We start from the raw sequence: 12,769 nt of genomic DNA, 5'->3' as shown, positions 1-12,769 counted from the left end.
CTGCTTGTGCTCTCTCTGGCAAATAAATAAATAATAAAATCTTAAAAAAAACCCCAAAAACCAAAAACCAAAAAAAAACAAAATACATATGTTGAGGATGCACCCTGGAGCTGCTGAATCATCACGTGCAGGGGTGAGGCCCAGGCATGAATCCCGGCAAAGGGCTTCCAGGTGAGAGGTCCACTCAGGCCTGTGGCCCGAAGCGCACGGCGGGCTCTGCCTCACCTCGGGATAACAACGTAACAAAGGAATGTATTCGGTGGAGCTGCATGCCGGGCACAATGCGGCACCGGGTAGTTTCCTTGAATACCCAGAAGAAATCAAATGGCCTTCCTTTCCACCCTGACACTGGATGTGCAAATGTCAAGAGACAGGGAGAGGCAAATGATTAAAGGACAGAGCAAGAGAAGAGCTTTGCAACCAAAGGGGTCAGGGCAAAGCGCCCTGTGCTCTAGGAACAGGACTTAGGGTAAACCAAGAGGTGCTCTGAGGAGGTTTTGCAGAGCCTTTGTGCTTCTGGCATCCCAAGCACCCAGCGCAGCTATTTATGTAGATGAACTCCCTGGAGGGGGGGACGCAGGTGGGACTGGCCAGGCCTGAATGCCTCGCCACATCCCGTACTGAAAAGGGTGGGTCCGTGTAGACTCTAGATCAAGCACACGGGCCACAGTGCACGTAAACGAAGGTTTGTGAATGTGCAACATATTTATTAAACCATGAAACGTAAAAGAGGGAAAGAAGGAACGCTTGTTAGGTGTCTAGAATCTCAGAATTTCAAATGTCCCTCAAGGAGAATTCTACAATGTCACTTACCGTCTTCTTCGGGGAGATTTCGTTTCTAGAGCTTCCCTCCCGGCTCCGAAGTGGTAGTGACATGCACTGCACCACCACGGGCTGGCCTTCTATGTGCTGGAACGACTCTGGTCAGGGCATCCAGTACCGTGTCGATACTGGGGGTGCACAGGAAGATAAGTAAGATATTAAGAGCCCTTAAAGACCTCAGAGCCCAGCAGAAAAGACACAAATAATATTGAAGCCCACCATTTACCAAGTTCTGGCTGAGTCTTAGGCTCCAGTCCTCACCAAATCTTAAAAGTGCCTGTAAGATTCATGTGATGATCTTCACTTTAAGGGTGATGAAAGCGTGTCTTCAGGAGATAAAGTAACAGATTGGAGGGACGCAGTTAGCAAGTGGCAAGTCAGGTGTGTGTGGTGACAAAGTCCATGCTTCTCTTTCTGCTCAACCACACTGCATCTTAACCAGCAAAACGATAAACCAACGAAATAGCACAATGTGGTCACTATTATTATAGTGGTATCTTCAAAGCACCGAGGGCCAGTGGATGAGGACAAAGGCTGACCTTTGGTGCATAAGCAGAACGGAAGGCTAGCCTGTATTGGTCATATTGGGGGCACACAGCTGAACGACGCTCAGTCTCTCTAGAAAACTATAGAAGGTGCAAAGTTTCTGGATGGAGCTGAGCCCCATGTTTTTTAAGTTTAAATATTTAACTACAAAAATTATTAACTACAGTTTTAAAAAAATTGTGGTTAAAAAATACATAATAAAATTTACTACCTGAACCATTTTTAAATGTACAATTCAGTAGTATTAAGTATATTCATTTTGTTGAGCAACCAATGAACTACTTTTAGAAGTAACTAGATATTAGTGTTTTTCTCATTTATGTTTTTTATTCCTTTCTATGCTTTTCAAACTCTATTTAAATTTATTTATCTTTCTACCTATGTCTTTATTACTGGTAGGTAATTTGCTAATTTCTTTCTCCCCCTTTCAGATTTTTTTGTGTGCTTTGTTTTCAGATAACTTCACAGTCTAACCTAATTATTTGATAGAAATGGTTATGTCCTTCTTCTTTACTCCTGAAAGCTCATATTAATAAGAACAGCAATGTGCCCTGCTTAGAAAACCTACATGCTTCCAACCTCCTATGACTGACAGAGGTCCTCAATAAGATATAGGTAGAAGTTGTGGGTAGGGATTCCAAGGAAAATCTTTAAAAGAGGCTGACTGGACTGGGAGGTATGCCTCTTTTCCCTTGATGCTAACTCCTTCCTGCTGTGTGGAGGCTGGATACGATGGCTGGTACTATAGCAACCATCTTGCAATTGTGAGGCCACTCTGAGGATGGAAACCAATGCTAAAGATGGTGAAGCAAGAAGGGAGGAGTCTGAGGCCCCTAGGAGGATGAAGCTATTGAAACAGCCTTGGGCTGTATAATTCTGGACTCCTTCGACATGAAAGAAAATTAAAATTCTATCTTGTTTAAGCCACTGTGGTCTGAGTTTGCTGTTACATGCAGCCAAACCTAATACTAACTAGCATGATCTCTGTAATCTGGATGGGCTACTTACTTACTTTTGCATGAATGCTGCATGCTTGTAAGAATCCATGTCTTCACTCTTACTGGTTGTTTGGCTCAGGTTCTCCCTTCTGCCTTTTGCCATCCTTCAAGACTCCCTTCCTCCGTGAAGCAACTTGGGCTACTCTGGCCTTCACTGGTCTCTGTCCCCTGAGTTCCCAGGCTTTGACACACTGCACAATTCAGCAGGAGACTGTACCAGGGCCTTGATCACTACCAGCCATCCATGTGGGCCTGTCTTCCCAACTCTAATGTAAGCTCCTGAAGGGCCCGGCACTGCCTTTTCCTTGTGTTCCTTATCTGGGTGCGTGATCTCTGTCTAATCAGGGATTTCATTTTCTTTTCTTAAGATTTTTATTTATTTATTTGACAGAGAGAGACACAGTGAGAGAGGGAACACAAGCAGGGGGAGAGGGAGAGGGAGAAGCAGGCTTCCCGCAGAGCAGGGAGCCTGATGCGGGGCTTGATCCCAGGACCCTGGGACCATGACCTGAGCCGAAGGCAGACGCTTAACAACTGAGCCACCAGGTGCCCCTCATTTTCTTTTCATCCCAACCCCTGATAATCTTCTGCTCTTTCTTCCCAGAGATACTGTAAAGGGCAAACTTTTTTCCCCTCTCTATAATATTATAAATAATTTACTTATTGCTTTTGATTTTTAAAAATTACAGAAGAAACACATGCACACTGTAAAAAATGATGCAACAATAAGATATACGTAAATGTAAAGTGAAAGGGCTGTTCACAACCCCTCCAGTCCCACTCCTCTCCCAAGAGATAATCACTATGAACAGCTTTTTGGGTAGTTTTCCTGGGCTGGCTACAATGCACTTGCAAACATATATTGAACTATAGACACTTTATTATTTATTTTTTTTAAATAAAAATGGGCTTCTAGTAAACATACCGTTCTGCAATTTGCTTTTCTTAGTAGTATATCCCTGGACATCTTTCAATGTTAGTATATCCAGAGCCACATTATTATTTTTTTAAACAACTACATGGTGCAGGTGTTCCACAATTATTTAACCAAATAACCATATGAACAATTAGGCTATTTCCAATTTTTGCTATAACAAAAATGTTGCCAGAGCATAGTTGTGTATGTATGTTCATACTCTTGCATATTTCTTTAGAATAGATTCTGAGAAATAGACTTATGTGTCCCTGAATTCTTGAGTTTAAAAATATTGTACCTTTCTGGATGGGAGGATGGGTTAAAATGGGTTATGAGTTAAGGAGGGCACTTGATGTGATGAGCACTGGGTGTTATACATAAGTGAGGAATCACTAAGTTCTGTACCTGAAACTAATATTACATTGTACATTAACCAACTGGAATTTAAATAAAAATGTGAAAAAAAACTGTACCTTTTTTTTAATTTTTAAAAATGAGATATGATTGGGGCGCCTGGGTGGCTCAGTTGGTTAAGCGTCCAACTTGATTTTGGCTCAGGGCATGATCTCAGGGTCATGAGGTCATGCCCCGTGTGGGGCTGCGTGCTGGGCTTGGAGCCTGCTTGGGATTCTCTCCCTCCCTCTCCTGCTCCTCCCCTCCCCACAAAAATATATTGACAAAGAACATTGCATATGTTTAAGGTATACACCCCGTCAATTTGATACATTTATATATTGCAATATGATTACTACCCTAGGGTGAGCTAACACTATCACAACACATAATTTCTTTTTTGTTTTGAGAACATTTAAGATCTAGTCTTTAAGCAATTTGAAGTATTTAATACAGTATTATTGACTGTAATCACTACACTGTGCATTAGATCCTCAAAACTTATTCATTTTCTAATTGCAACTTTGTACCCTTTGGCCAACTTCTACCAATTTCTTCACCTTCCAGTCCCTGGTAATCAACATTCTACTCTGTGTTCTATATAAGTTCAGTTCTTTTTAGGTTCAACATATAAATGATACCAGTATTTGTCTTCCTCTGACTTATCTCACTTAGCATAATGCCTTCAAGGTCCATTCATGTTGTTGTAAGTGGCAGGATTTTCTTCTTTCTTATGGCTGAATAATATTCTCTTATGCACATGTATGCGCATGTGCACATATGTGTGTATGTCTCTATTTCTATATTTCACACCTTCTTTATCCATTCATCCATTGATGGACACTCAGATCATTTCCATATCTTGGCTATTGTGAATAATACTGCAATGAACATGGGAGTACAGGTATCTTTTCAAAAATCTTGTTTTCATTTCCTTTGGATAAATACCCAAGAATGGGATTGCTAAATCATTTTAAAGTTCTATTTTTAATTTTTCTGAGGAACCTCCATAGTGGCTGAGACAATTTACATTCCCACCAACTGTATAAGGGTTCCCCAATGTCCACATCCTCACCAACATTTATCTTTTGTCTCTTTATCTCGTCTTTTATCTCTGTGATGACTGATGATGTTGAGTGTGTTTTCAGGTAACTTTGACTATCTGGATGACTTCCTTGGGAAAATGTCTATTCAGTTCTTCTGCCCTTTTAAAATCAGATTTTTTTGCTACCGAGTTAAATGAAAGAATTGTATCTTTGATAATTTCTTTCTCTTTCCTTCCTCTCTTTTCCTGGAACTCTTTTTTAGTGGGATGTTGAATATGAGAGATTTATCCTAAAACACTTTTATTTTTGATTTTATATTTTCTGTGCATTTTTTTTTTTTTAAAGATTTTATTTGACAGAGAGAGACACAGCGAGAGAGGGAACACAAGCAAGGGGAGTGGGAGAGGGAGAAGCAGGCTTCCTGCCAAGCAGGGAGCCCGATGTGGGGCTCGATCCCAGGACCCGGGGACCATGACCTGAGCCAAAGGCAGACACCTAACTGACTGAGCCACCCAGGTGCCCCTCAATTTTCTTGTATAGTTTCTTGTCTGATTGTTCCGTTTTCATAATATCTTGTTTTTTTTTTTTTTTAAGATTTTATTTATTTGAGGGAGAGAGAGGGAGAGAGAGCACAAGCAGGGGGAGTGGCAGGCAGAGGGAGAAGCAGGCTCCCTGCTGAGCAGGGAGCCTGATGTGGGACCCGATCCCAGGACCCCAGGATCATGCCCTGAGCTGAAGGCAGTCGCCTAACCAAATGCGCTACCCAGGCGCCCTCATAGCATCTTGTTCTTGTTTGATACTTTTTAAAAAATATCTATCTCTGTAATATACATGAGAATTTATGAAAAGTTCTTTTTTTTCCTGCACTGTTTTATTTTCTATAGCTTGATTCTTAATTTCTATAGTTTAAAGCTAAACTTAATTTGGACAGTTTTTGTCACGTTGTGGCTTTCCACATGACTAGCTGTCCATATTTGAGGTCGTATCTGAGCATTAGTGGTTTTAAAAGCTCCCCACATTATCCCAGTAGTCTAGAGCAGTGGGTAGGCAAACTATAGCTTGTGGGGAAAATCCAGCCCACCATCTGTTTTTGTAAATGAAATTTCTGGAACACAGACAACGCTTAGTTGTCTACCCATTGTCAGTCACTGCTTTTGTGCTATAGCAGCAGAGTTGAGGGGTTGTGACAGAGATCATACAGCCCACCAAGACTAAAAAATGTACTATCTGGCCCTTCACAGAAAGTCTGCTGCCTCCTGTTCTAGAGGGAGAAGGCCGAGGCTGTCTTTTAAGCTCTCTGAGCTTGTCCTCTGCTTCCGTCGTGGCTCCTTCCCATGCTCAACTCCTGTGTACGGCTGAAATTATTTTTTTCAAAATGAAAAACAATTAATTATTTGCATTTTGAAATAATATCAGAGTGTGATAATTTAAAGACATTTTCTTTAATAGAAGAGAATTAACTGCCTTTTATGGCAGATTCTGGGTAGGACACTTTAGTTTTTAAAAAGAAGAATTAAAGATGTTATTTTTAGACTCTTCATTTTTCCCAAGTCTTTTAGTTTTCCACTGTACATCATGGCTGATTTTTTTTTTTTAAAGATTTTATTTATTTATATGAGAGAGAGAGAGCGTGCATGAGTGGGGGGAGCGCAGAGGGAGAGGGAGAAGCAGACTCCCGGCTGAGCGGGGAGCCCGACACATGGGGCTCAATCCCAGGACCCTGGGATCATGACCTGAGTCCAAGGCAGCCGCCCAACTGACTGAGCCACCCAGGTGCCCCATGGATGATTCTTAAGCCTCTATGTCTGAGTTGGAGTATCAGAGCCTCTGTGAACTTACCTGCCCCCTGTACCTCCTCAGAGTGAGAAAGAGCTCTGCCAAGAGGGGCGCCTGGGTGGCTCAGTCGTTAAGCGTCTGCCTTCGGCTCAGGTCATGATCCCAGGGTCCTGGGATCGAGCCCCGCATCAGGCTCCCTGCTCCTCGGGGAGCCTGCTTCTCCCTCTCCCACTCCCCCTGCTTGTGTTCCCTCTCTGGCTGTCTTTCTCCCTGTCAAATAAATAAAAAAATCTTTAAAAAAAAAAAAAAAAAAAAAAGAGCTCTGCCAAGTGTCCAACTTCAGGGGACTGTGGGATTGAGATCTTTTCAGAACTGAAAACAGACAACAACACAGTTCCCGCGCACTGCACTTAGCATCAATTATCTCGCTCTTATGAGTTGGATTCAGAAATCGCAGGATAGTTTACTCAGCTATTGAAAAGAAATTCTTGCATTTTTCCAAGATTCCAAACTTTGCTTTTGGGTTACATGTTTGAGCAATCAAATGGGTCTGAATGAGCTTTATTTTATTTTATTATTTTTTAAAGATTTTTATTTCTTTATTTGAGAGAGAGAATGAGAGAGAGAGAGAGCATGAGGGGGGGAGGGTCAGAGGGAGAAGCAGATTCCCTGCTGAGCAGGGAGCCCAATGTAGGGCTTGATCCCAGGACTGCAGGGTCATGACTTGAGCAGTCGCTTAACCAACTGAGCCACCGAGGCGCCCCTGAATGAACTTTAAAAAGCTGAGGTACGGGGCACCCAGGTGGCTCAGTTGGTATCTGCTTTCGGCTCTGGTCATGATCCCGGGGTCCTGGGATCAAGCCCCACATTAGGCTCCTTGCTCAGCGGGGAGGCTGCTTCTCCCTCTCCCTGCCGCTCCTCCTGCTTGTGCTCTCTCTCTCAGTCTCTGTATCAAACAAATAAAATCTTTAAAAAAAAAGCTGAGGTAAAATATTTTTATATAGGTTTTGTTGTTGTTGTTGGGGGAGGTTAACTGATTCATACCAATTTTATTTATAGATTTTCCTGTCTTCTCCCTTCCTCTGCCTGCCCTTTGTAAATGGAAAAACAGGATCTCGATCCTCTTTAATGAGTAATAGCTGCCCAAAGCTATATGTGCGTTTTGAGGCTTCCAAGTGATGTCATGTGCAGAACACTGTGACGCTTCATTCTCTGCCCCTGGCATGTCACCAGAAGTCTTCAACATAATTACAGCCCCTGTGACACCTGCACACACATTAGTTCCTACATGGATTATCAGTGCTGAGTTGTACCACCCTAATTAAAAAGGTGTTATTATCTCAATGATCAACTCTGTTTTTTAAGAGCTTTTATCTTAGAACTGTGAAAACTTGCTCCAGGCTGGGATTTAATATGCTCATGTGAGTGTTCAGCGGGTGTTAGGGGACTGGAGAAAAGCTAGCTGTTGAGTTACTTGACTCCACGTCCCATACTGGAGCATTCCACTAAGGTTCTTGGAAACAAACTTGCTGACCGATGGAAGATTTATAGACACATGCATTCGAGGTGTTACCTAGCTGGCCTGCTTTGGACAATTACGCCCTGGAGATCACAAAGGGGCCTTTGAGTTGGTTTACAATTTAAGACGTCAGGTACAAATTGGGGAGAGCTGGAGTCATTTTGGCAAGGAAAACACCTAAACAAACCAGTGATGCAAATAATCACTTTCTGACATGAAGACTGTTCTAGATCCCGGGGAAAGCCTCTACAGTTCCTCAGGTGGATCAAGGGTAGGATTTACTGGCCCTTCACAAGTCCAAAAGTCCTGGCTTACCTGAAGGGCAGCGGAGTACCAACAAACAGTTGGTTTCCTACCAAGTTTGGTTTGGGAGGTTTAGAAAAGAACAGAGTAACTGACTATCTGTGAAGCTGTAGAAGGCAAACAAAAAATGGTTCTGTGCTGGAGTCTACATACTTCCCAAATCGGCCTTGCATTTCACAGGGTCCTGGAAGAATGGACTCTTCTTTAACCAAAACCTACCCAAAATAGCACTGTCCAAAAGAACTTTCTGTGATGATGGAAATGTTCTAATATCTGTGTTGTCGTAGCAACTTTGTGTGCTTTCCTTAAAATACCTGAGACTAAAACACACAGCCACATCATGACTTTTGTGGGCCCTTACAGACTCTTGCCTTCATGAGTCCCTTCCTCTATAAAAAATAAATAGAACAATTAAATTATTTCATTGTTATAAAGATAAATATATTAATATTATATAAGAATTTTTATTTGACCTAAAAGTTCGTCTTTTTTCTTCTGATTTTAAAAGAAATTACAACATTTTCTTTGGCCCCTAAAAGTAGCATGGGCTCTGGGCAATGAGGATGCTGTACCTAGTGGAGCAGTTAGGCCTGTTTGAGAGGTTGTGCTTTCTCTTTATGGAAGACCTCACATTTAAAACTGGCTGGCAATGGCCTATTCTTTCGCAAAAGACCGCAGATTATATTTTGTGCATAGTTGGTGCACAATAAATACTAATTGATTAAACATATTCAGAGACGTCAGGACTTCTCTTGTAACAACGTGAATACTTCTCTACTTTTGTTTCTAAGGTCCATTTTGGATCTATTATTTTGCTACTCAGACCAGCACCACTGGCATCCTGTGGAGCTTGTCACAAAGGCACAGTATCAGCCAGGATTGCAGGATTTGAGTCAGGATTTGCAGTTTGGAAAAAATCCACAGGTGATTCACATGCACCTTACACTGGAGCACCACCAGCCAGTGATTTACACAGGGTAGTTCACCATTAGGAGAAAGGGAAGAGCTGATTCCCTAAGCTCATATAATTGAGGACTGGCTCTCACCCTTCTCCAGTGACAAAAATTCAGTTATGTTAGTCCAGCTGTTCCCAATCATTGTGATCACCTGGGATCCTTAAAAAATACCAATGTGCCCCCTCCGACCCTACAGAGTCTGAAATAATTGGTCTGGGGTGGGATTGTGGGAACCTAAGCTGTTTTTTTGTTTTTGTTTTTGTTTTTAGCACTTCCTGGGTGATGCTAATGTGTAGCCAGAATGAAAACTGTGAGAACTTTCCCACAAGATTTGTCCCCTGGTTTTGATCAAGCTGGCTTCTTCTGTGCTCCCTGACCTTCTCAACCTAAGCAACCAAGGGGATAGTCCACAACTAGTTTCTTACCTCAGTCTGACATGCTCTATTAATTATCTCAAAGCTCTGAAGTGTTCTAACATATCCATATTCTGAAATATTACTTGCCACCATTTCCTGCATGCTTATGATGTGTCCCATCGTCACCTTCAGTCATTTAATCTTCACAATGTTAGTAAATAGTATTTTTTTTTTAAATTTATTTATTTGACAGAGAGATAGAGAGCACAAGTAGGCAGAGAGGCAGGCAGAGGGAGAGGGAGAAGCAGGCTCTCCACTGAGCAGGGAGCCCGATGTGGGGCTCGATCCCAGGACCCTGGGATCATGACCTGAGCCGAAGGCAGACGCTTAACCGACTGAGCCACCCAGGCGCCCAGTAAATAGTATTTTTATGCCCATTTACAGATGAGGAAATGGAGGCTAGAAGGGTTGGATCTTCTGAGACCGTCGTATTTCTCATGCTAAAATCTGCACCCCCTCCTCCACCCTTATATCCATGGTCTGCTAGTATCATGCTTTTATTTAGAAAACACTGGTTAAGTTCCTAACATATGTGGCCAAACATCAGATTTACAACGATTCAATCTTTGAGAATTATTGGCCAATAGAATGAAGAGCAGGAAAGAATTAAGTAGACAATAGAATTTAGAGCAGTTCTAAACCATTTAAGAGAAGTTTGAAAATTGTGATATAAATTTTCCTTCCTACATAACTGATGAGAGAGTTCACTTAAAAAAACCAAACATTAAATACTCCAGAGCTGGGGCGCCTGGGTGGCTCAGTTGGTTAGGCGTCTGCCTTCAGCTCTGGTCATGATTCCAGGGTCCTGGGATCCAGCCCCAAATTAGGTTCCCTGCTCCTAGGGGAGACTGCTTTTCCCTCTCCCTCTGCTGCTCCCCCTGCTTGTGTGCTCTCTCTCTCTGTCAAATAAATAAAATCTTAAAAAAATATATTCCAGAGCTAGAGTCTCCATACAAATATTAAATATTCCATAGGGGCCCTGTATTAGTACTGGAGATGACTAGGCTAAGAAACAGTCTTTGTCCTTGAGATGACAAGAGAGGATAAGAACCTGTAACAGTCTGACATATGACAGTGACTATAATCACGTGCTCAACTGTGGTAAGGTCATTAAACTTCGTCCAAATTCAGAGGCTGGCGGAAACCAGGACAATGAAGAAAGGGTTTATGGAGGAGGTCTGTAAGGACGAATGGAGACTGAATACAGAAAAGACAGAACTGAGCTGGGAGGGACATTGGCATCATACTCACCAGGAAGTGAGAATTTTCCCAACTGAATTACCAACCTGGTTTCTTGTTCTGTGAATGTCCCGTCTGGGGATGGACAGTATGTTGTCTTTGAATTCTAAACAAATGCGGTCCTTGCCAAGTTTAGTGCTGAGTGTCCAGAGTTACCTGTATCTGAAGTAGCAAAATCAATCAAATGCATAGGGTTATTTACACACCTGATACCTTCCTGCCTCATATATTCACGGGCTTCTTTTAAGGTTGCTAGAGTACACTTTGCTTAATATTTGAACCTAGAGAAGTTGAAAGCCAAGCACTTATTTAAATATTGATCAAGCTCAGTGCTGGAGAGAAGAAAACTGCAGATAGCATGATTATAGGTCCTTAGCTGGTAAAGGTTCTACGGTTACTAGTTTTGCTTGTTTCTTTTTAGGGGGGAAGGAGTTTTAGGTAACTTCTTATAATACTTGTTCTTCCTCCCACATTTTCTTACTTTTTTCTTGCTACATATCTGACCTAATTAATGAAAAAAAGGGAGGAAGGAGAAAGAAATACACAGTTATTCCACACTCGTGATGTAAAAAGACTACTAAAACAAAGGCCACTAACACCACGATGTTTTTGCTTACCGGAATTTGGGAACCATTTTTGTCTGGTATGTTGATTCAATTAGTCTCCAGTAGACATTTTATGGTTGGAAATTCTTTTTTGTTTTTGAAAAGAATAATATTGTTTTTATCTTGAGTACCTTGAAGTCTTGGCATGGGCAGGAACTTTTTTTTTTTTTTTTAATTAAAGGCAGTGCCTGGTGCCAGAGGCCAGGCCCTGGGTTCATCCCCAATGTGAAATAGAAGCAACAAGGACTGCAGCTTGGGGTTAGGAGTGCGGTCCAATTTGGGGCGCCCAATTATGAAGGCAGAATGCCAGACCTTTGCCTTGGAACAGGGCTAAACACTTCAGAGGAGGGACGGTGTTGTGCTATCTTCTTCAGGGGCTCTTAGCGAAGTGGGTAAGACAAGGCGAGGCTGAGAAGAGAGGCACAAACCGCCAAGGCGCAGGAGAGGTGTTGCAGAGAGCTGGGTAGGTGTGCTCCTTTCTGGCTGGTGGTCTTGGTGGCCAGCTTCCTGGGGCTACACCCCTGTCCTGGTTCTGTGGGTGGCGAGTCTTCGCAGGAAAAACAAAGAGATTCGGGGTACTCTCGAGAAAAGTCAGTTTGGTAATTTCGCCTTTAAAGGTGGTCTGAAGTCTGTGTTTTGGAGGCCTGGCTGATGGAGAAGCTCCTCTGCTTGGGGTTATGATCAGTCTGACCGGAAAAGTGCACTGGATGGTAAAGGAGTCCCTCCTACGCTGTTTTTCCTTGTAAAAACAGTTTAGGGTTTTCACGAAAATTTTTCAGTTATGAGGACTAGCCGTGGAGCTACTTGCATGCATGAGCCCGAAGAGAATGGAAGCTCGCACAACTCTGGGACAGAGGGACGGGAACCTCAAGCATAAAGAGAGCGTCTTATTTTTAAGTCACACTTGGGCCATGTTCTGTCACCGGTGTGGTGGCTTTTAGCTGCGAAGAGCCTGAGCCTCCCTCGGGTATGGCCACCTCCTCTCAGAAAGAGGCAGGCCAGCTCCTTCCTCAGACGGCGCCAAGGCGAGGCCCGTGGGGGCCCGGGGAGCTCGGGCGCCGCAACCGGGACGCGACCTCGCCCTCCTCCGGCCCCGCAGGGCCGCGCCAGCCTCCGCCCGTCTCTGCGCCCCGGGACGGGGGAGGGCAGCCGAGGCGCGCCGGGAGGGGGGCTGGCGGAGACAGCGCGGTCGGGCAGCTTCAGGTTTCGTCCTGGAGCCGGTGGCGGGCGCGGC

General features: G+C 43.3%; 1 long non-coding RNA gene across 1 annotated transcript; it reads right to left on the bottom strand.

Annotated features, from left to right (window-relative positions):
* Positions 1-746: 746 nt before the first annotated feature.
* Positions 747-12,576, bottom strand: LOC116631949. Its single transcript, XR_004299327.1, has 3 exons — positions 11,548-12,576; positions 10,978-11,092; positions 747-950 (listed from the first exon to the last, which is right to left on the bottom strand). It is a non-coding gene; the product is annotated as an uncharacterized LOC116631949 (long non-coding RNA).
* Positions 12,577-12,769: the final 193 nt, after the last annotated feature.

The sequence above is a fragment of the Phoca vitulina genome, unplaced genomic scaffold, assembly GCF_004348235.1.
Source record: "Phoca vitulina isolate PV1807 unplaced genomic scaffold, GSC_HSeal_1.0 scaffold6, whole genome shotgun sequence".
NCBI lineage: Eukaryota > Metazoa > Chordata > Mammalia > Carnivora > Phocidae > Phoca > Phoca vitulina.
The sequence above is the reverse complement of the archived record's forward strand: the minus strand, read 5'-3'. Positions and strand labels throughout refer to the sequence as shown.